This window comes from Ranitomeya variabilis, chromosome 2 (genome assembly GCF_051348905.1).
Source record: "Ranitomeya variabilis isolate aRanVar5 chromosome 2, aRanVar5.hap1, whole genome shotgun sequence".
In the NCBI taxonomy this organism is placed as follows: Eukaryota; Metazoa; Chordata; class Amphibia; order Anura; family Dendrobatidae; genus Ranitomeya; species Ranitomeya variabilis.
Window position 1 is genome coordinate 722,973,671 of NC_135233.1, and position 22,158 is coordinate 722,995,828.

At 45.9% G+C, this 22,158-nt stretch overlaps 1 protein-coding gene across 2 annotated transcripts in view; it reads right to left on the reverse strand.

The window, feature by feature from the left end:
* The window catches only part of FAM184A (family with sequence similarity 184 member A), a 313,220-nt gene extending 292,652 nt beyond the window's left edge, over window positions 1–20,568 (reverse strand). For both annotated transcript variants that reach the window (XM_077289549.1, XM_077289542.1), the window contains exon 1: window positions 20,452–20,568. The gene's annotated coding sequence lies outside the window, so the exon portion shown is untranslated. The remainder of the gene's footprint in view (window positions 1–20,451) is intronic.
* Window positions 20,569–22,158: the final 1,590 nt, after the last annotated feature.

Sequence of the window (22,158 nt, forward strand, 5' to 3'; positions counted from 1 at the left end):
TCAGAAAATCAGCCTAAAGTTAAAATATATGATATCCGTCATAATTAGTGATGAGCGAATATACTCGTTACTCGAGATTTCTTGAGCACGCTCGGGGGTCCTCCGAGTATTTTTTAGTGCTCGGAGATTTCGTTTTTATTGCCGCAGCTGAATGATTTACATCTGTGATCATGTGATCCACATGTGCTCATGTGATGCATGTGATCCATGGGAAGTGCTGAGCTGATGCGGTAACAGCCGGGGCCGGCTGATTAACCCTCTGGATGCCACGATCAATAGCAATCTGGAAGGTCGGGAGAGGAAGGGGGCTTCCCCTCTCACCCACATTGGCACCCCTGCGACAAAATCACGATGGTTGTCATGGTACCTGGAGGTCAAACAATGACCTCTTGGTTAGAGACTGGCGAACCCGAACAGTAAAGTTCGATGTCCGTACCGAACACCTACTAATAATAATAATAATCTTTATTTATATAGTGCCAACATATTCCGCAGCGCCTTACAGTTAAACAGTTTCAAACACAAGAGCCATAAGTAACAGCATTAACAATAATACAATGATAAAAGCAAAATAAAACAACCCTGCTCGTGAGAGCTTACAATCTACAATCAGGTGGGGAGATACAAAGTACAGGTGTGTATTTACAATAATGCATTTACAATGATGGTCCAGCCATCTTCAGGGGGTGAGCGATAGGTGGAGATAGTGAATGGGCTACACACACACACAAACATAAAATGACTTTGATTAGGGAATGTGATAGGCCGCTCTGAACAAATGTGTTTTGAGCGCCTAAAACTGTGCAAGTTGTGGCTGGTCCAAATTTTTTGAAATAGAGCATTCCAGAGGATTGGCGCAGCACGGGAGAAGTCTTGGAGTCAGGAGTGGGAGGTACGGATTAGTGCAGAGGTTAGTCGAAAGTCGTTTGCAGAGCGCAGTGGTTGGTTAGGCCGATAGACAGAAATGAGGGAGGAGATGTAAGGGAGTGCCGCACTGTGGAGAGCTTTGTGGGTGAGAACAAGTACTTTTAATTGTATCCTGTAATGAATGGGCAGCCAGTGTAACGACTGGCGAAGAGCGGATGCATCTGAGTAACGATTAGCCAGATGGATGACCCTGGCTGCCGCATTAAGGATAGACTGGAGAGGGGAAAGTCGAGTAAGGGGGAGGCCAATTAATAGAGCATTACAGTAGTCCAGGAGTGAGTGGATCAGGGAGACAGTGAGTGTTTTTGTTGTTTCCATGGTGAGAAAAGATGGATTCTAGAGATGTTCTTTAGGTGTAAGTGGCAAGAGTGGGCAAGAGTTTGTATATGGGAGGTGAAGGCGAGATTGGTGTCAAATATAACACCCAGACAGGGCGCCTGCTGTCGGGGCGTTATTATGGTGTCAGCCACGGAGAGAGAAATGTCAGGTTTAGGGAGGTTAGTAGACAGTGGGAGCAGAAGAAGTTCACTTTTGGAGAGGTTGAGTTTCAGATAGAGAGCGGACCTGATGTTGGAGACTGCGGACAGACAGTCAGTGGCGTTCTGTAGTACAGCAGGGGTAAGGTCAGGGGATGACGTGTATAGTTGTGAGTCATCAGCATAAAGATGGTACTGAAAGCCAAATCTGCTGATTGTCTGTCCAATTGGGGCTGTGTAGAGGGAGAAGAGAAGGGGGCCAAGGACTGAGCCCTGAGGTACCCCAACAGTGAAAGGAAGAGGGGATGAAGTGGAGCCAGAGAACAGAACACTGAAGGAGCAGTCAGAAAGATAGGAAGAGATCCAGGATAGAGCAGTGTCCTTAACGCCTAGTGACTGGAGCTTAGAGAGTAGGAGAGGGTGGTCAACAGTGTCGAAAGCTGCAGAAAGGTCAAGAAGAATGAGCAAAGAGTGGTCACCGTTACATTTTTCTGTCAGAAAGTTGTTGGTCACTTTGATGAGTGCAGTTTCTGTCGAATATAGGGGGCGGAAACCGGACTGTGAATGGTCTAGAGAGAATGAGTGGAGAGGTAAGGGGTAAAGCGGGAGTAGATCAGACGCTCCAAGAGTTTAGAGATGAAGGGGAGATTGGAAACTGGTCTGTAGTTGTTTGTGCAGGATGGGTCGAGGGCGGGTTTCTTTAGTAATGGAGTAATGATAGTGTTTGAAGGAGGGGAAAATGCCAGAGAGGGAGAGATTAAAGATTGTAGTTAGGTGAGTTGTGACGACTGGAAAGAGAGACTGGAGGAGATGTGAGGGAATGGGGTCAGTAGTGCATGTAGTCGGACGAGAAGAGAGGAGCTTGAAGACTTCATCTTCTGTGATGGGATCAAATGTGGAGAGTGATCCAAGGGAAATGCAGGGAGGGATAGGAGTCACTGCACTTGGTGGCTGGGAGCGGATTTCCTGACGGATATTATCTATTTTCTCTATAAAGTGGGAGGCCAGGTCATCAGCACAAATGTCTGTGATAGGGGCTTGTGCTTTTGGCCTGAGGAGAGAGTGAAAGGTGTCAAAAAGTTTCTTGGGGTTCTTGGAGAGTGAGGAGATCAGGGTGGTGAAGTAGGTCTGTTTGGCAAGGTGAAGGGCAGAATTATAGGTTCTTAACATAAATTTGAAGTGGATAAAGTCTTCTGGTGTGCGAGTTTTCCTCCATAAGCGTTCAGCACACCTAGAGCATTGCTGGAGAAATCGGATTTCTGATGTGAGCCAGGGTTGTTTTACTCTGTGTTTGGAGGTTCTGAAAGTGAGGGGAGCTACTTGGTCAAGGGTGCTTCTAAGAGTGTCGTTGTAGTGATGTACAGCCAGATCAGGACAGGAAAACGAGGAGATTGGGGACAGTGATGAGTGTAGGGAGTCTGAAAGTGTATGAGGGTTAATGGCATGGAGATTTCTGAATGTGTGGTAGGTAGGAGTGTGCTGGGGTGGGCGAGGAATTGTGAGCGTGAAGGAGAGAATGTTGTGATCAGAGAGGGGAAGCGGTGAGTTGTCTAGGTGGGAGATTGAACAAAGCCGGACAGAACCCAGGTCAAGGGTGTCTTTGTTTTAGAGGTTGAGAGCTGTGAGAGGCCTAGAGAAGTGGTTAGTGATAGAAGCTGGGATGCATATGTGGAAGTGGGGCTGTTAATGGGGATGCTGAAGTCTCCCAGGATAAGTGTTGGTAGTTCTAAGGACATGAAGTGCGGCAGCCAGGCAGAGAAATGGTCCAGGAAGTGGGTGGGTGAGCCTGGCGGCCGGTATATGACCGTTACTCTGAGGCAGAGGGAATGGAAGAGCCTGATGTTGTGGATCTCAAAAGAAGGGAATGAGAGTGATGGAACTGGGGGGATGACCAGCAAAGTGCATTGTGGGGACAGGAGTATGCCAACTCCACCACCATGAATGTTTGTGGGTCTCGGGGAATGTGAGAATTGTAAGCCACCATGGGAAATGGCAGCAGGGGAGACAGTGTCAGAATCCTGAATCCAGGTTTCCGTGAGGGCCAACAGATTAAGAGAGTTGTTCAGAAAGTAACTGTGTAGAAAAGGAAGCTTGTTACATACAGACCATGGCACGGACACCGAACACGGACTTCACCAGGGTCCCCCTGTATTTTTGATAACCAGACAGGCAAAACTCACAGCTGAGTGCTGCCACCCTCAGCTATCAGCTTCAGCAAGGCTGATTATCAAGAATGGAGGGGTCCACGCGCTGTTTCTTTAAAATTATTTAAATAAATATTTTTAAAAAATGGCGTGGGGCCCCCCCATTTTTGACAACCATGCTCGCTAAAGCAGACAGCTGGGGGCTGGTATTCTCAGGCTGGTAAGGGGCCATGGATATTGCCCCCCCCAGCATAAAAATAGCAGCCCATAGCTGCAAAGAAAAGGCACATCTATTAGATGCGCCAATTCTGGCGCTTTGCTCGGCTCTTCCCACTTGCTCCGTAGCGGTGGCAAGTGGGGTTAATATTTGTGCGGCTGATGTCACCTTTGTATTGTCAAGAAAAACTCTCACAGTGCTAGAAGAGATCTCACCGAGGTCATGGCAGTCCAGCCCGGCTGGGAACGTAGCCTCAGTGACCGGAGATAACCTCGATGATGTCACCACCGGTCACTCAGGCTGCGCTTGCAGCAGTTCAGTCACCAGTGGTTCTCAGCCTGGAAGGTCGTATCTTGGCACCGTCCAGGTTGAAGACTGTTTATCCCCCAGACATAGATTACGGAGTGGGACAGAATGACAGACAGTTATGGTATATTGTTGCTTTTTTATTTTTGGTTTATTACATGAGATCGAGGGCTTCGGTGGAATTGGGCATTAAGTGAGTATAACTGTGTTTGTTATTTTTAAATAAAAATTGAAAACTGTGTTTTGTTTTATTTCTATAAAGGACTTTATTCTGGCTGTGTTTATTTACAACACAACTATGTGATTAGTAATGCATAGGTGTCTTACAGACCCTCTCCATTACTAATCCGTGGGCTTGATGTCACCTAACAATACAAAGGTGACATCAACCCCAAAAATATTAACCTCACTTGCCACCGCTACAGGGCAAGTGGGAAGAGCCGGCAAAGCGCCAGAATTGGCACATCTAATAGATGTGCCTTTTCTGGGCTGCTGCGGGCTGCTATTTTTAGTCTGGGGGGGTCAATATCCATGGCCCCTTACCAGCCTGAGAATACCAGCCCCCCTGCGGTCTGCTTTAGCAAGGCTGGTTGTCAAAAATGGGGGGGAACCACACGCCGTTTTTTAAAAACTATTTATTGAAATAATTTAACAAAACAGCATGGGGACCCCTCCATTCTTGACAACCAGCCTTGTTGAAGCTGACAGCTGAGGGTTGCAGCCCCCAGGTGTGAGTTTTGCCTGGCTGGTTATCAAAAATACAGGGGGACCCATGCCGTTTTTTATTATTTCATAGATTGTAAGCTTGCGAGCAGGGCCCTCATTCCTCCTGGTATCTGTTTTGAACTGTGATTTCTGTTATGCTGTAATGTCTGTTGTCTGTATAAGTCCCCTCTATAAGTTGTAAAGCGCTGCGGAATATGTTGGCGCTATATAAATAAAATTATTATTATTATTATTATTATTTACAGTGCAGGAGCGGCTGATGAATACTCTCATCCACCGCTCCTGCTCTCACTGTTATTAGGGGCTGCAGGTGTCGGATGATGGGATCAGTAGTTCCATCAGCTGACACCAGTGACTGGAGGTAAACTTTATACCTCTGATCACAGCTGAGCGCTCACGCTTTCTTCTGACAGTGTGGGAACCGCGGCTCTCTGACCGGCGGGGATGATTTAACCTCCGAACAGAAGCGGTGTTTGGCACACTGCCATGCACATGACAGCGTGGCAAACACTGGATGTTCGGGTCACTCATTCAAGTGAATACGGTCCGGGTTCAGATACTGTTCTGGTACCTGAACCCTAACTTTTTGTAACTGTTCGGCCGAACCCGCGGGACCCGAATATCCAGGAGTCCGCCCATCTCTACTCTTGGTGTGCCATATATGGTAGCCTGTTAGATGCAATGTTCTGGTTCAAAAGACATAAGCATGGCTAAGGGTGAGGCAGGGGTCGTGAAGCCATAAGCAGGATCTGACAGGCGTTCTGCAATATCACTGGTCTCGCGTGTTGCAGTGCTGGTGCATTACAATGCGTGAGCCCAGTGATCAGAAAACTAAACGTTAAAGTCCCATACAGGGATTAAGTAAAAAAAAGTTAAGAAGGAAACTGATATCCCCCCAAACAAAATAAAGAACAAAAATATTACACCAATAAAAGCACATATTTACGTATGTAAAAATGAAAAAGAAGCAAAAAACGGAACACATATTTAATATCACCAAGTCCATAAAGACATAATCTATAAAACTGTCAAACTAATGAACGCCATGAAATAAACAAACAAAAAAAGTGACAAAAAACTATGGATTTTCATTAAAAAAAGTGAAATAAAAAAAAAGACAAATGTGAATAAAAATCGTATAGATGAAAACGTCATCTTGTCCACAAAAAACAAGCCACCAGAAACCTCCACTGGTGGAAAAATAAAAAAGATAAAGCTCACAGAATCCAGTGACAATATTTTTTCTATAAAATAGTTTTTAATGTGCAGAAGCGACAAAACATAAAAAAAGATATAAATGTGGTATCGCTGTAATTGTACAGCCCCGAAGATTAAAGCTGCCTTATCACTTTTACCACGTGCTGAACAGTATAAAGAAAACCAGCAAAAAACTATTTCTGAGTTTCTGGTGTTTGGTAATTCTGCCTCCCAAAAATCCTCCCTGTGTGTAGCAGAAATGATCATCTCCTATGAATGCTGGCCACAGGGCGGCGCTGATAGCAGATCTCCAATGACAAGCGCAGTTGTCATGCCAACCCATCGGCGCCCCACAATTGTGCACAGGGCGCCCATGGGCGCCCATGGGCGGGGTTTGTAACGGGTTTCCAGAGCGCTCATGTTAAATGCCGCTGTCAGAGATTGACAGCTGTCGTGTGCCTGAAAAGACAGTGCAGGCTCCTGCAGTGATATCGGGATACGACCTATGAGGTGCCTATATGTCATACATAACAAAAACAAAAAATGGAATCTGGCACTCTTTCAGATCCGCAGAATATTTTTATTTACCGTATATACTCGAGTATAAGCCAAGATTTTCAGCCCACTTTTTTGGGCTGAAAGTCCCCCTCTCGGCATATACTCGAGCCATACTCAGGCGTCGGCAGGGGAGGAGGAGCGGCAGCTGTCTAGTCATACTCACCTGCTCCTGGCGCGGTCCCTGCACATCCCTGCTTCCCTGCCGGCAGCTTCTTCCTGTAGTGGGCGGTCACATGGTACCGCTCGTTACAGTAATGAATATGGACCTGGCTCCACTCCCATAGGGGTGAAGCCGCATATTCATTACGTGAACATGGTAAAAATGTTAAATTAATGCATTTACAATGATGGTCCAGCCATCTTCAGGGGGTGAGCGATAGGTGGAGATAGTGAATGGGCTACACACACACACAAACATAAAATGACTTTGATTAGGGAATGTGATAGGCCGCTCTGAACAAATGTGTTTTGAGCGCCTAAAACTGTGCAAGTTGTGGCTGGTCCAAATTTTTTGAAATAGAGCATTCCAGAGGATTGGCGCAGCACGGGAGAAGTCTTGGAGTCAGGAGTGGGAGGTACGGATTAGTGCAGAGGTTAGTCGAAAGTCGTTTGCAGAGCGCAGTGGTTGGTTAGGCCAATAGACAGAAATGAGGGAGGAGATGTAAGGGAGTGCCGCACTGTGGAGAGCTTTGTGGGTGAGAACAAGTACTTTTAATTGTATCCTGTAATGAATGGGCAGCCAGTGTAACGACTGGCGAAGAGCGGATGCATCTGAGTAACGATTAGCCAGATGGATGACCCTGGCTGCCGCATTAAGGATAGACTGGAGAGGGGAAAGTCGAGTAAGGGGGAGGCCAATTAATAGAGCATTACAGTAGTCCAGGAGTGAGTGGATCAGGGAGACAGTGAGTGTTTTTGTTGTTTCCATGGTGAGAAAAGATGGATTCTAGAGATGTTCTTTAGGTGTAAGTGGCAAGAGTGGGCAAGAGTTTGTATATGGGAGGTGAAGGCGAGATTGGTGTCAAATATAACACCCAGACAGGGCGCCTGCTGTCGGGGCGTTATTATGGTGTCAGCCACGGAGAGAGAAATGTCAGGTTTAGGGAGGTTAGTAGACAGTGGGAGCAGAAGAAGTTCACTTTTGGAGAGGTTGAGTTTCAGATAGAGAGCGGACCTGATGTTGGAGACTGCGGACAGACAGTCAGTGGCGTTCTGTAGTACAGCAGGGGTAAGGTCAGGGGATGACGTGTATAGTTGTGAGTCATCAGCATAAAGATGGTACTGAAAGCCAAATCTGCTGATTGTCTGTCCAATTGGGGCTGTGTAGAGGGAGAAGAGAAGGGGGCCAAGGACTGAGCCCTGAGGTACCCCAACAGTGAAAGGAAGAGGGGATGAAGTGGAGCCAGAGAACAGAACACTGAAGGAGCAGTCAGAAAGATAGGAAGAGATCCAGGATAGAGCAGTGTCCTTAACGCCTAGTGACTGGAGCTTAGAGAGTAGGAGAGGGTGGTCAACAGTGTCGAAAGCTGCAGAAAGGTCAAGAAGAATGAGCAAAGAGTGGTCACCGTTACATTTTTCTGTCAGAAAGTTGTTGGTCACTTTGATGAGTGCAGTTTCTGTCGAATATAGGGGGCGGAAACCGGACTGTGAATGGTCTAGAGAGAATGAGTGGAGAGGTAAGGGGTAAAGCGGGAGTAGATCAGACGCTCCAAGAGTTTAGAGATGAAGGGGAGATTGGAAACTGGTCTGTAGTTGTTTGTGCAGGATGGGTCGAGGGCGGGTTTCTTTAGTAATGGAGTAATGATAGTGTTTGAAGGAGGGGAAAATGCCAGAGAGGGAGAGATTAAAGATTGTAGTTAGGTGAGTTGTGACGACTGGAAAGAGAGACTGGAGGAGATGTGAGGGAATGGGGTCAGTAGTGCATGTAGTCGGACGAGAAGAGAGGAGCTTGAAGACTTCATCTTCTGTGATGGGATCAAATGTGGAGAGTGATCCAAGGGAAATGCAGGGAGGGATAGGAGTCACTGCACTTGGTGGCTGGGAGCGGATTTCCTGACGGATATTATCTATTTTCTCTATAAAGTGGGAGGCCAGGTCATCAGCACAAATGTCTGTGATAGGGGCTTGTGCTTTTGGCCTGAGGAGAGAGTGAAAGGTGTCAAAAAGTTTCTTGGGGTTCTTGGAGAGTGAGGAGATCAGGGTGGTGAAGTAGGTCTGTTTGGCAAGGTGAAGGGCAGAATTATAGGTTCTTAACATAAATTTGAAGTGGATAAAGTCTTCTGGTGTGCGAGTTTTCCTCCATAAGCGTTCAGCACACCTAGAGCATTGCTGGAGAAATCGGATTTCTGATGTGAGCCAGGGTTGTTTTACTCTGTGTTTGGAGGTTCTGAAAGTGAGGGGAGCTACTTGGTCAAGGGTGCTTCTAAGAGTGTCGTTGTAGTGATGTACAGCCAGATCAGGACAGGAAAACGAGGAGATTGGGGACAGTGATGAGTGTAGGGAGTCTGAAAGTGTATGAGGGTTAATGGCATGGAGATTTCTGAATGTGTGGTAGGTAGGAGTGTGCTGGGGTGGGCGAGGAATTGTGAGCGTGAAGGAGAGAATGTTGTGATCAGAGAGGGGAAGCGGTGAGTTGTCTAGGTGGGAGATTGAACAAAGCCGGACAGAACCCAGGTCAAGGGTGTCTTTGTTTTAGAGGTTGAGAGCTGTGAGAGGCCTAGAGAAGTGGTTAGTGATAGAAGCTGGGATGCATATGTGGAAGTGGGGCTGTTAATGGGGATGCTGAAGTCTCCCAGGATAAGTGTTGGTAGTTCTAAGGACATGAAGTGCGGCAGCCAGGCAGAGAAATGGTCCAGGAAGTGGGTGGGTGAGCCTGGCGGCCGGTATATGACCGTTACTCTGAGGCAGAGGGAATGGAAGAGCCTGATGTTGTGGATCTCAAAAGAAGGGAATGAGAGTGATGGAACTGGGGGGATGACCAGCAAAGTGCATTGTGGGGACAGGAGTATGCCAACTCCACCACCATGAATGTTTGTGGGTCTCGGGGAATGTGAGAATTGTAAGCCACCATGGGAAATGGCAGCAGGGGAGACAGTGTCAGAATCCTGAATCCAGGTTTCCGTGAGGGCCAACAGATTAAGAGAGTTGTTCAGAAAGTAACTGTGTAGAAAAGGAAGCTTGTTACATACAGACCATGGCACGGACACCGAACACGGACTTCACCAGGGTCCCCCTGTATTTTTGATAACCAGACAGGCAAAACTCACAGCTGAGTGCTGCCACCCTCAGCTATCAGCTTCAGCAAGGCTGATTATCAAGAATGGAGGGGTCCACGCGCTGTTTCTTTAAAATTATTTAAATAAATATTTTTAAAAAATGGCGTGGGGCCCCCCCATTTTTGACAACCATGCTCGCTAAAGCAGACAGCTGGGGGCTGGTATTCTCAGGCTGGTAAGGGGCCATGGATATTGCCCCCCCCCCAGCATAAAAATAGCAGCCCATAGCTGCAAAGAAAAGGCACATCTATTAGATGCGCCAATTCTGGCGCTTTGCTCGGCTCTTCCCACTTGCTCCGTAGCGGTGGCAAGTGGGGTTAATATTTGTGCGGCTGATGTCACCTTTGTATTGTCAAGAAAAACTCTCACAGTGCTAGAAGAGATCTCACCGAGGTCATGGCAGTCCAGCCCGGCTGGGAACGTAGCCTCAGTGACCGGAGATAACCTCGATGATGTCACCACCGGTCACTCAGGCTGCGCTTGCAGCAGTTCAGTCACCAGTGGTTCTCAGCCTGGAAGGTCGTATCTTGGCACCGTCCAGGTTGAAGACTGTTTATCCCCCAGACATAGATTACGGAGTGGGACAGAATGACAGACAGTTATGGTATATTGTTGCTTTTTTATTTTTGGTTTATTACATGAGATCGAGGGCTTCGGTGGAATTGGGCATTAAGTGAGTATAACTGTGTTTGTTATTTTTAAATAAAAATTGAAAACTGTGTTTTGTTTTATTTCTATAAAGGACTTTATTCTGGCTGTGTTTATTTACAACACAACTATGTGATTAGTAATGCATAGGTGTCTTACAGACCCTCTCCATTACTAATCCGTGGGCTTGATGTCACCTAACAATACAAAGGTGACATCAACCCCAAAAATATTAACCTCACTTGCCACCGCTACAGGGCAAGTGGGAAGAGCCGGCAAAGCGCCAGAATTGGCGCATCTAATAGATGTGCCTTTTCTGGGCTGCTGCGGGCTGCTATTTTTAGTCTGGGGGGGTCAATATCCATGGCCCCTTACCAGCCTGAGAATACCAGCCCCCCTGCAGTTTGCTTTAGCAAGGCTGGTTGTCAAAAATGGGGGGGAACCACACGCCGTTTTTTAAAAACTATTTATTGAAATAATTTAACAAAACAGCATGGGGACCCCTCCATTCTTGACAACCAGCCTTGTTGAAGCTGACAGCTGAGGGTTGCAGCCCCCAGGTGTGAGTTTTGCCTGGCTGGTTATCAAAAATACAGGGGGACCCATGCCGTTTTTTATTATTTACAGTGCAGGAGCGGCTGATGAATACTCTCATCCACCGCTCCTGCTCTCACTGTTATTAGGGGCTGCAGGTGTCGGATGATGGGATCAGTAGTTCCATCAGCTGACACCAGTGACTGGAGGTAAACTTTATACCTCTGATCACAGCTGAGCGCTCACGCTTTCTTCTGACAGTGTGGGAACCGCGGCTCTCTGACCGGCGGGGATGATTTAACCTCCGAACAGAAGCGGTGTTTGGCACACTGCCATGCACATGACAGCGTGGCAAACACTGGATGTTCGGGTCACTCATTCAAGTGAATACGGTCCGGGTTCAGATACTGTTCTGGTACCTGAACCCTAACTTTTTGTAACTGTTCGGCCGAACCCGCGGGACCCGAATATCCAGGAGTCCGCCCATCTCTACTCTTGGTGTGCCATATATGGTAGCCTGTTAGATGCAATGTTCTGGTTCAAAAGACATAAGCATGGCTAAGGGTGAGGCAGGGGTCGTGAAGCCATAAGCAGGATCTGACAGGCGTTCTGCAATATCACTGGTCTCGCGTGTTGCAGTGCTGGTGCATTACAATGCGTGAGCCCAGTGATCAGAAAACTAAACGTTAAAGTCCCATACAGGGATTAAGTAAAAAAAAGTTAAGAAGGAAACTGATATCCCCCCAAACAAAATAAAGAACAAAAATATTACACCAATAAAAGCACATATTTACGTATGTAAAAATGAAAAATAAGCAAAAAACGGAACACATACTTCATATCACCAAGTCCATAAAGACATAATCTATAAAACTGTCAAACTAATGAACGCCATGAAATAAACAAACAAAAAAAGTGACAAAAAACTATGGATTTTCATTAAAAAAAAGTGAAATAAAAAAAAAGACAAATGTGAATAAAAATCGTATAGATGAAAACGTCATCTTGTCCACAAAAAACAAGCCACCAGAAACCTCCACTGGTGGAAAAATAAAAAAGATAAAGCTCACAGAATCCAGTGACAATATTTTTTCTATAAAATAGTTTTTAATGTGCAGAAGCGACAAAACATAAAAAAAGATATACATGTGGTATCGCTGTAATTGTACAGCCCCGAAGATTAAAGCTGCCTTATCACTTTTACCACGTGCTGAACAGTATAAAGAAAACCAGCAAAAAACTATTTCTGAGTTTCTGGTGTTTGGTAATTCTGCCTCCCAAAAATCCTCCCTGTGTGTAGCAGAAATGATCATCTCCTATGAATGCTGGCCACAGGGCGGCGCTGATAGCAGATCTCCAATGACAAGCGCAGTTGTCATGCCAACCCATCGGCGCCCCACAATCGTGCACAGGGCGCCCATGGGCGGGGTTTGTAACGGGTTTCCAGAGCGCTCATGTTAAATGCCGCTGTCAGAGATTGACAGCTGTCGTGTGCCTGAAAAGACAGTGCAGGCTCCTGCGGTGATATCGGGATACGACCTATGAGGTGCCTATATGTCATACATAACAAAAACAAAAAATGGAATCTGGCACTCTTTCAGATCCGCAGAATATTTTTATTTACCGTATATACTCAAGTATAAGCCAAGATTTTCAGCCCACTTTTTTGGGCTGAAAGTCCCCCTCTCGGCATATACTCGAGTCATACTCAGGCGTCGGCAGGGGAGGAGGAGCGGCAGCTGTCTAGTCATACTCACCTGCTCCTGGCGCGGTCCCTGCACATCCCTGCTTCCCTGCCGGCAGCTTCTTCCTGTAGTGGGCGGTCACATGGTACCGCTCGTTACAGTAATGAATATGGACCTGGCTCCACTCCCATAGGGGTGAAGCCGCATATTCATTACGTGAACATGGTAAAAATGTTAAAGAGACTAAGAAGAATAAAGAAAAAAAAAGTCTATAAAAATACAAAGAAGAATACCGTAACCTTTTTTCCATATTCAAAAGAAAAAAGAAAGAAAAAAGAAAGAAGCATATTTTATATCAACGCATCAAGGATAGGTCATCAATGTATAAAGTAGAGGACAACCTCTTTTAGATGTCAGTGTGTCCGGTACGTGTGGTGACAGTTTTCACACGTACCGGAGACAGTTACACACACAGACCCATTCAAGTGAATGGGTCTGTGCATGTCAGTGTGTTTACATGAACCATTTGTCCTTGGGCAATACACGTTGACATGTCTGTTTTTTACCAGCAGCAGGGGCTGCAAAACATCTCACACGCGTGCACACATAGGTATGTCTTCAGTGTGACACATTTCGGTGCAAGAGAAACAGCGGGACAGTTAGCGCTGTTCCCCAGCAAAGGGTGCTGAAGACCTCCCTCATCATTCTCCCCTGATCTGCTGGCGGTCAGCTCGAGCAGGGGAGAATGATGAGAGTTATATTCATGTGATAACAATGTGAGCAGGCTGCGGATGATGGGACTTTTACACCCATCAGCCTACACCTGCTGCCACTAATAACAGTGACAGCAGGAGTGGCTGATGGGGATATTCATCAGCTGCCTGTGCTATAATAAAAAAAACAAACGGTGTGGGTTGAACTGTATTTTCTGTAACCAGCCAGGCAACCCTATCAAGAATAGAGGGGTCCTTTCTCTGATTTATTTAAATAATTCAAATAATTTAAGAAAACGGGGATTTTTACTGTTATCTTTGGGAGATTTTTTAATTAAATTCGATGTATACTCTAATGGATGACTTTTATTAGACTGACTGTCATTTCCACCGACCATTTAAGAAAGTCCGAGAATATAATTTGCATAATAATTTGGAACATGGTGTAAATATGTGCTTTTATTGGTGTAATATTTTTGTTCTTTATTTTGTGTGGGGGGATATCAGTTTCCTTCTTAACTTTTTTTACTTAGTCCCTGTATGGGACTTTAACGTTTAGTTTTCTGATCACTGGGCTCACGCATTGTAATGCACCAGCACTGCAACACGCGAGACCAGTGATATTGCAGATCGCCTGTCATATCCTGCTTATGGCTTCACGCCCCCCGCTACACCCTTAGCCATGCTTATGTCTTTTGAACCAGAATGAACGATCATTTTTACAGATTGGTGAGTGCCACTTGTTCCATTTCTATATTGCATCTAACAGGCTACCGTATATGGCACACCAAGAGTAGAGATGGGCGGACTCCTGGATATTCGGGTCCCGCGGGTTCGGCCGAACAGTTACAAAAAGTTAGGGTTCAGGGACCAAAACAGTATCTGAACCCGGACCGTATTCACTTGAATGGGTGGCCCGAACATCCAGTGTTTGCCACGCTGTCATGTGCATGACATAGTAACATAGTTATTAAGGTTGAACCTATAGCCTAACCTAACATGCCCTAACATGTTGATCCAGAGGAAGGCAAAAAAAAAACAGTGTGACAAACACCGCTTCTGATCGGCGGTGAAATCATTCCCGCCGGTCAGAGAGCCGCGGTTCCCACACTGTCAGAAGAAAGCATGAGCGCTCAGCTGTGATCAGAGGTATAAAGTTTACCTCCAGTCACTGGTGTCAGCTGATGGGACCACGGCTCCCATCATCCAACACCTGCAGCCCCTAATAACAGTGAGAGCAGGAGCGGGGGATGGGAGTATTCATCAGCCGCTCCTGCACTGTAAATAATAAAAAACGGCATGGGTCCCCCTGTATTTTTGATAACCAGCCAGGCAAAACTCACAGCTGGGGGCTGCAACCCTCAGCTGTCAGCTTCAACAAGGCTGGTTGTCAAGAATGGAGGGGTCCCCACACTTTTTACAAATTATTTCAATAAATAGTTTTAAAAAACGGCATGTGGTTCCCCCCCATTTTTGACATCCAGCAAAGCTAATGCTGACAGCTGGGGGCTGGTATTGTCAGGCTGGTAAGGGGCCATGGATATTGACCCCCCCAGCCTAAAAATAGCAGCCCACAGTCTCCCCAGAATTTCATAAATAATTAAAAAAAACAGCATGGGGACCCTTCTATTGTTCATAACAAGCCTTGCTGAGGGTTGAAGCTCCCAGCTGTCAGTTTTGCCTGGCTCTTTAACCTCTTCACCCCGAAGCCTGTTTTCACCTAAGTGACAGGGCCAATTTTTACAATTCTGACCACTGTCACTCTATGAGGTCATAACGCTGAAACGCTTCAACGGATCCTGGTGATTCTGACAATGTTTTCTCGTGACATTGTACTTCATGATAGTGGTAAAACTTCTTCGATATGACTTGCATTTATTTGTGAAAAAAAAAAAAAAATTGTCGTAAATTATGAAAATTTATCAATTTTCAAACTTTTAGTTTTTATGCCCTTAAATTAGAGAGTTATATCACATAATATAGTTAATAAACAACATTTCCCACATGTCTGCTTTACATCAGCACAATTTTGGAAACATAATTTTTTTTTGTTAGGGAGTTATAAGGGTTAAAAGTTGACCAGCGATTTCTCACTTTTGCAACAAAATTTGCAAAACCATTTTTTTTACGGACCACCTCACACTTGAAGTGACTTTGAGGGGTCTATATGACAGAAAATGCCCAAAAGTGACACCATTCTAAAAACTGCACCCCTCAAGATACTCAAAACCACATTCAAAAAGTTTATTAACCCTTCAGGTGCTTCACAGGAATTTGTGGAATGTTTAAAAAAAATTGAACATTTAACTTTTTTTTCACAAAATTTTTACTCCAGATCCAATTTGTTTTATTTTACCAAGGGTAACAGGAGAAATTGGACCACAAAAGTCGTTGTACAATTTGTCCTGAGTACGCCGATACCCCACATGTTGGGGTAAACCATTGATTGGGCACATGGCAGAGCTCGGAAGGGAAGGAGCGCCATTTGACTTTTCAATGCAAGATTTGCTGGAATTGAGATCGGAACCCATGTCGCGATTGGAGAGCCCCTGACGTGCCTAAACAGTGGAAACCCCCACAAGTGACACCATTTTGGAAAGTAGACCCTCCAAGGAACTAATCTAGATGTGTGGTGAGCACTTTGAACCTCCAAGTGCTTCACAGAAGTTTAGAATGTAGAGCCGTAAAAAAAATGTTATACTAATTTTCACAAAAAAAATGATCTTCTTGCCCCAAATTTTTTATTTTCCCAAGGGTAACAGGATAAATTGGACACCAAAAGTTGTTGTGCAATTTGTCCTGAGTACGCTGATACTTCATATATGGGGATAAACTACTGTTTGAGTGCATGGCAGAGCTCGGAAGGGAAGGAGCGCCGTTTGACTTTTCAATGCAAAATTGGCTGGAATTGAGATCGGAACCCATGTCGTGTTTGGAGAGCCCCTGACGTGCCTAAACAGTGGAAACCCCCCACAAGTGACCCCATTTTGGAAAGAAGACCCCCTAAGGAACTTATCTAGAAGTGTGGTGAGCACTTTTAACCCCCAATTGTTTCACTAAAGTTTAGAATGTAGCGCTGTGAAAATGAAAAAATCATTTTTTCTTTCCACAAAATTATGTTTTAGCCCGCAATTTTTTTCCCCAAGGGTAACAGGAGAAATTGGGCCACAAAAGTAATTGTCCAATTTGTCCTGAGTACGCTGATACCCCATACATGGGGGGAAACCACTGTTTGGGCGCACGGCAGAGCTCGGAAGGGAAGGAGCGCCGTTTGAAATGCAGACTTAGATGGATTGGTCTGCAGGCGTCATGTTGCATTTGCAGAGGCCCTGATGTACCTAAACAGTAGAACCCCCCCACAAGTGACCCCATATTGGAAACTAGACCCCCCAAGGAACTTATCTAGATGTGTTGTGAGAACTTTGAACCAACAAGTGTCTCACTACAGTTTATAACGCAGAGCCGTGAAAATAAAAAATATTTTTTTTTCCACGAAAATGATATTTTAGCCCCCACGTTTTTTATTTTCCCAAGGGTAACAGGAGAAATTGGAAGACAAACGTTGTTGTCCAACTTGTCTTGAGAACGCTGATACCCCATATGTTGGGGGGATCCACTGTTTGGGCGCACAGGAGAACTCGGAAGGGAAGGAGCACTGTTTTAGTTTTTCAAAGCAGAATTGGATGGAATTGAGATCGGACGCCATGTCGCGTTTGGAGAGCCCCTGATGTGCCTAAACAGTGGAAACTCCCCAATTCTAACTGAAAACCTAACCCCAACCCTAACCCCAGCCCTAACCCTAGCCCTAACCCCAACCTTAACCCTAGTCCTAACCCTAATGGGAAAATGGAAATAAATACATTTTTTAAAATTTTATTATTTTTCCCTAACTAAGGGGGTGATGAAGGGGGGTTTGATTTGCTTTTAAAGCGTTTTTTTGGCGGATTTTTATGGTTGGCAGCCATCACACACTAAAAGACGCTTTTTATTGCAAAAAATAGTTTTTGCATCACCACATTTTGAGAGCTATAATTTATCCATATTTTGGCCCACAGAGTCATGTGAGATCTTGTTTTTTGCGGGACGAGTTGACGTTTTTATTGGTACCATTTTCGGGCACATGACATTTTTTGATCGCTTTTTATTCCGATTTTTGGGAGGCGGAATGAACAAAAACCAGCAATTCCTGAAATTCTGTTAGGGGTGGCGTTTATACCGTTCCACGTATGGTAAAATTGATAAAGCAGCTTTATTCTTCAGGTCAGTACGATTACAGCGATACCTCATTTATGTAATTTTTTTATGTTTTGGCGCTTTTACACAATAAAAACTATTTTATATAAAAAAATAATTGTTTTTGCATCGTTTTATTCTGAGAGCTATAACTTTTTTATTTTTCTGCTGATGATGCTGTATGGTGGCTTTTTTTTTGTGGGACAAGATGACGTTTTCAGCGGTACCATGGTTATTTATATCCGTCTTTTTGATCGCGTGTTATTCCACTTTTTGTTCGCCTGTATGATAATAAAGCGTTGTTTTTTGCCTTGTTTTTTATTTTATTTTTTTGCGGTATTCACTGAAGGGGTTAACTAGTGGGATAGTTTTATAGAGCGGGTCGTTACGGACGCGGCGATACCAAATATGTGTACTTTTATTGTTTTTTTTAATTTACATAAATAAATGGGTTTACTGGGAAATGTTTTTTTTTCTTTATTTGGGGATTTTTTTATTTTTTTTTATACATTCCATTTTTTTTTTTTTTTTACTTTCTACCATTGTCCCAGGGTGGGACATCACTGTATTAGATCAGATCGGTGATCTGACAGTGTGCATAGCACTCTGTCAGATCAGCAATCTGACAGGCAAGTTCAGGAGGCTTTCCGGCGCCTTCTCTCAACAGCTCTCAGCAGGCGCCGGCTAGCCAGTTAATTTCATGACCCGGAAAGAGTCCCGCGGCCATCTTGGATCCGGGGACTCCTTCCGGATCACCGGAGCAACGCGATCTCATCGCGTTGCTCCGGTGGGAGAGCGCAGGGAGCCCCCGTCCCTGCGCGATCCCCCTCTATGCCGCTGTCACTACTGACAGCGGCATCAGAGGGGTTAAATGCCCGCGATCGGCGCTAGCGCCGATCGTGGGCATTGCTGCGGGGTGTCAGCTGTCATATACAGCTGACACCTGCAGCCGATCACCGCGATGCTCAGCGTGAGACCGCGGTGATCGGTGCACCGTACTAGTACTGCGGCTGGCACAAATGCAGTGCCGGCAGCGCAGTACTAGTACGGCGCATGGCGCGAAGGGGTTAAAGAAAATATAAGGGAACCCATGACGGATTTGTTATTTATTTATAGCACAGGTGGCGGGTGATGAATAGTCCCATCCAGTGTCGGAATGGGAAGCCAAGGGCCCACCAGTAACCAACTCCAGGACACCACTATTCAGCCACATGCAAATATAACATTATCCTCATTCACAAATTTATTTAGCAATGAACTGGGTAGATTGATAAATGAATAAGATGCCGCCTTTGTCTGTACATAGTGATTCATGTATATTATGCCAAGTACTGCTCATATAAGAGGGTGGTGGCCAACGCCTGCACAGGGGCGTCCCACCAGAGGATTCTCTTGTTCTCCAGAGGGCCAGTCCGAGCCTGGTCCCATCAGTCACCACCTGCTGTTGATGTTATCAGTTGAATATAACGCTCACTATTCTCCCCTGCTCGAGCTGATTGCCGGCAGAGCAGGGGAGAATGATGCGAGCGGTCTTCAGCACCTGGCGTCGGGGAACAGTGCTAACTGTACCGCTGCTTCCCTGGCGCCGGTGCATGCAGTACTGATGCGGCAGACGGTTGCCACATGTGTGCCACAAGTATTACACACCCGGACACGGATATCTCCGGTACCAAAAATATCAGAACGTGTGAAACAGGCCTAACTTGCAGATGTAGAGTCAATCTCAAGGTTAAAGGCACCAGAAGAAAATTAATTTATTCCTCTCGGCTGCCATAGAGGTGTGGAAGGAGTTGCCACAGTCACCACTGAGTACAAAGTGAGCGGCTCTGCGGTGTGTCTGTGCTGAGCGAGCTGTCAATCAAATTGTCAGGGTACGCTTACAGCCGTCACAATGGTGTGAGCCATAACTGAAAGCTGGCAGGAGGAATAAAGTTAATTTTCTTCCAGTAGCCGTGCTTTCAGTAACGAGGCTAGACAGCATTATAACGCTGTAGCTTCAGATTAACCCTATATTTGGAGGTTAATAGTGTTGATAGATTCTCTTTAAAGGGGTTGTACAGCCTTAGGCTACAAATCTGCGGTCACTCTATGTGATCGCAGACTTGTAAATCCTCACATCACACGCACTGCCCACTGTGAGAATTCTCCTGCCAGTATGTGATTTGCATACATAAAGTCACATGACGACTAGATGGCCTCGGCTTCGCTCAATGCAATTGTATCGAGAGCAGACAAGTCTAGTCGGACTGTGGCTGCGTGTAAAACGCCTACTTGTGGTTACACGATCGCCTGCTCACGGCACGCAGTGCGCACAATGTGAGGATTCACGTGTCAGCACTCACATAGCGACCGCAGCCTTGTGGCCTAAAGTCGGACGGCCCCTTTATAGAAAAAACGGGCACCTACACACGTTTGGTATCGCTGTAATCGCTGGATTTTTGTCTGATCAGTACATTATACGGTAAAATGACAGAAGTCCTTCAGAACTAGAACTTGTCCTGCCAGAGACACAAGACCTCATATGTCTGGGATGATGGAGACAGAAAAAGTGATGGCTCTTGGAATGAGCAGAGGAAGAAATACAGTGTCAGTAAGGGGTTAATATACGTGTCTGATATCATACAACTACGGACAATGGAGCCCATTATGTAGCGTGCACACAGCCTGCCGGTACTGACACGGCACGGTGCGGAGGATACAGAGACCTCCCCGCTGTCAGATAACACACGGGGGTCCTGCACTCACGGTCAGTCAGAGCACACACCGTTACATGCCGCCTCACCGCACACTCACACAGGGCGCTATCGTGTACCTGTCTGCTGGTAGTTGTTCCTTGTTACTAGGGGCTGCGCTCCGGTTGCTAGGCAATCTTCAGTACCGCCTACTGACGTCAGCGCGCTGGACGTAGGTGCTGGCTCCTCCCACTAAGCGGAGACGCTGTGGAAGGGCGCTAAAACCCTCAGAACGTCGTGATGTTCAGCGCAGTGTAGCTGTGTGACGGCCGGGCGGCATTCTCAGGCAGACTGTACTATAAGGGCGACGTGGAGCGCCCATTACCGCTGTGGCTGACATTTTCCTATAAGCTGGTGACCCTGAGCCGGTCAGTCAGTGGCCACCATGTAGGCAGCAATGCTTGGCTGGCATAGTATGGGCTCAGTGCCTGTCAGGTCTGTCCCTACTGGAAACCACCACACAGCACAGTATTGGTAGTCGTGCCCTCAGGCTGTGAGCAGAGCCAGACTGACCGCCTGTCACAGAATCCATCACTAATCAGGCCTGTCATGGGAGCCATGATGGTGGTGTGACAAGCATCTACTCCCCACTTTGTGCCTTGTAATAAATGACATCGTGGCGCCATCTGCTGGTAAAGATGGAAAAGGCACTTGTACTTCTATCACTGCTGCTTCTGGCCTGGTGGGATGTACTGTAACTCCTAGTCCAGTTATCCAGCGCCCCCATCACTATTGTGTCTCTAGATATAGAGGTTTCAGAAGCCATTAATTGATGATAAATAAGCGCTCCAACAACCTCATTGCCTTCTACAATAGGGCAACGTTCACATGTTTTTCTGCACGCAAAACCTTCACTCTTGGCAGTAAAGAAGCTGCTTGAAAAAAAAAAACAGGTTTTGCAGCGGTTTTGTTATCTCTTGTGCATAGAGATAAAGTCCCAACCCAAAAATCATGATGCAGCTTATCCCTTTTCTGACATCCGACGTGCTATCCCATCCATGTGCCCTGGGCCCGTCTGACCATGGACAGGATAGTACGTCATAGCCGATCGGCTGCACACACAGGTGGTGTGGGGCCCGGTGTCACAGCTGGCACTTAGTGCCAGGAGCGGTCACGGACCGCTCCCGGCACTTTAACCCCCGAAACACTGCGATCAAGTATGATCGCAGCATTCCGGAGTCGGCACAAGGGCTGACAGCCCTTCTGCCTTTTGATCGGAGACCCCGATCGCTGCCATGGAGACCCAATGTTGTCATGATGACATCCTGGTCTCCAGAGCTGAGAGACATCCTGTCATGCGCAGTGCATGTCAGGAGGTCTCAGGTCAGTGTGCACAGAGAGCAGCGCTGGCAGCTTATATGGCATGCAGATGCTGCTTCATCTGCATGTTATAGAAGCTCTCAGCCTGCACAAAATGATGGGACAATAATTTTTTTTCAAATAATTGTAAAAAAATAAATCAATATTTATTCCATCAATAAATATTTGAATAAAAAAAAATCTAGACACTAAAAGTACACATATTCGGTATCGCCGCGTCCGCAACGACCCAACCTAAAAAACGTCCCACTAGTTAACCCCTTTAGTGAACACCATAATAAAGCCAAAAAAACAATGCTTTATCATTATACCGCCGAACAAAAAGTGGAATAACACGCGATCTAAAAGACGCATATAAATAAGCGCGGTACCGCTGAAAACGTCATCTTGTCCCGCAAAAAACAAGCCACCTTACAGCTCCATCACTGGAAAAATAAAGTTATACCTCTTTGAATAAAGGGATATAA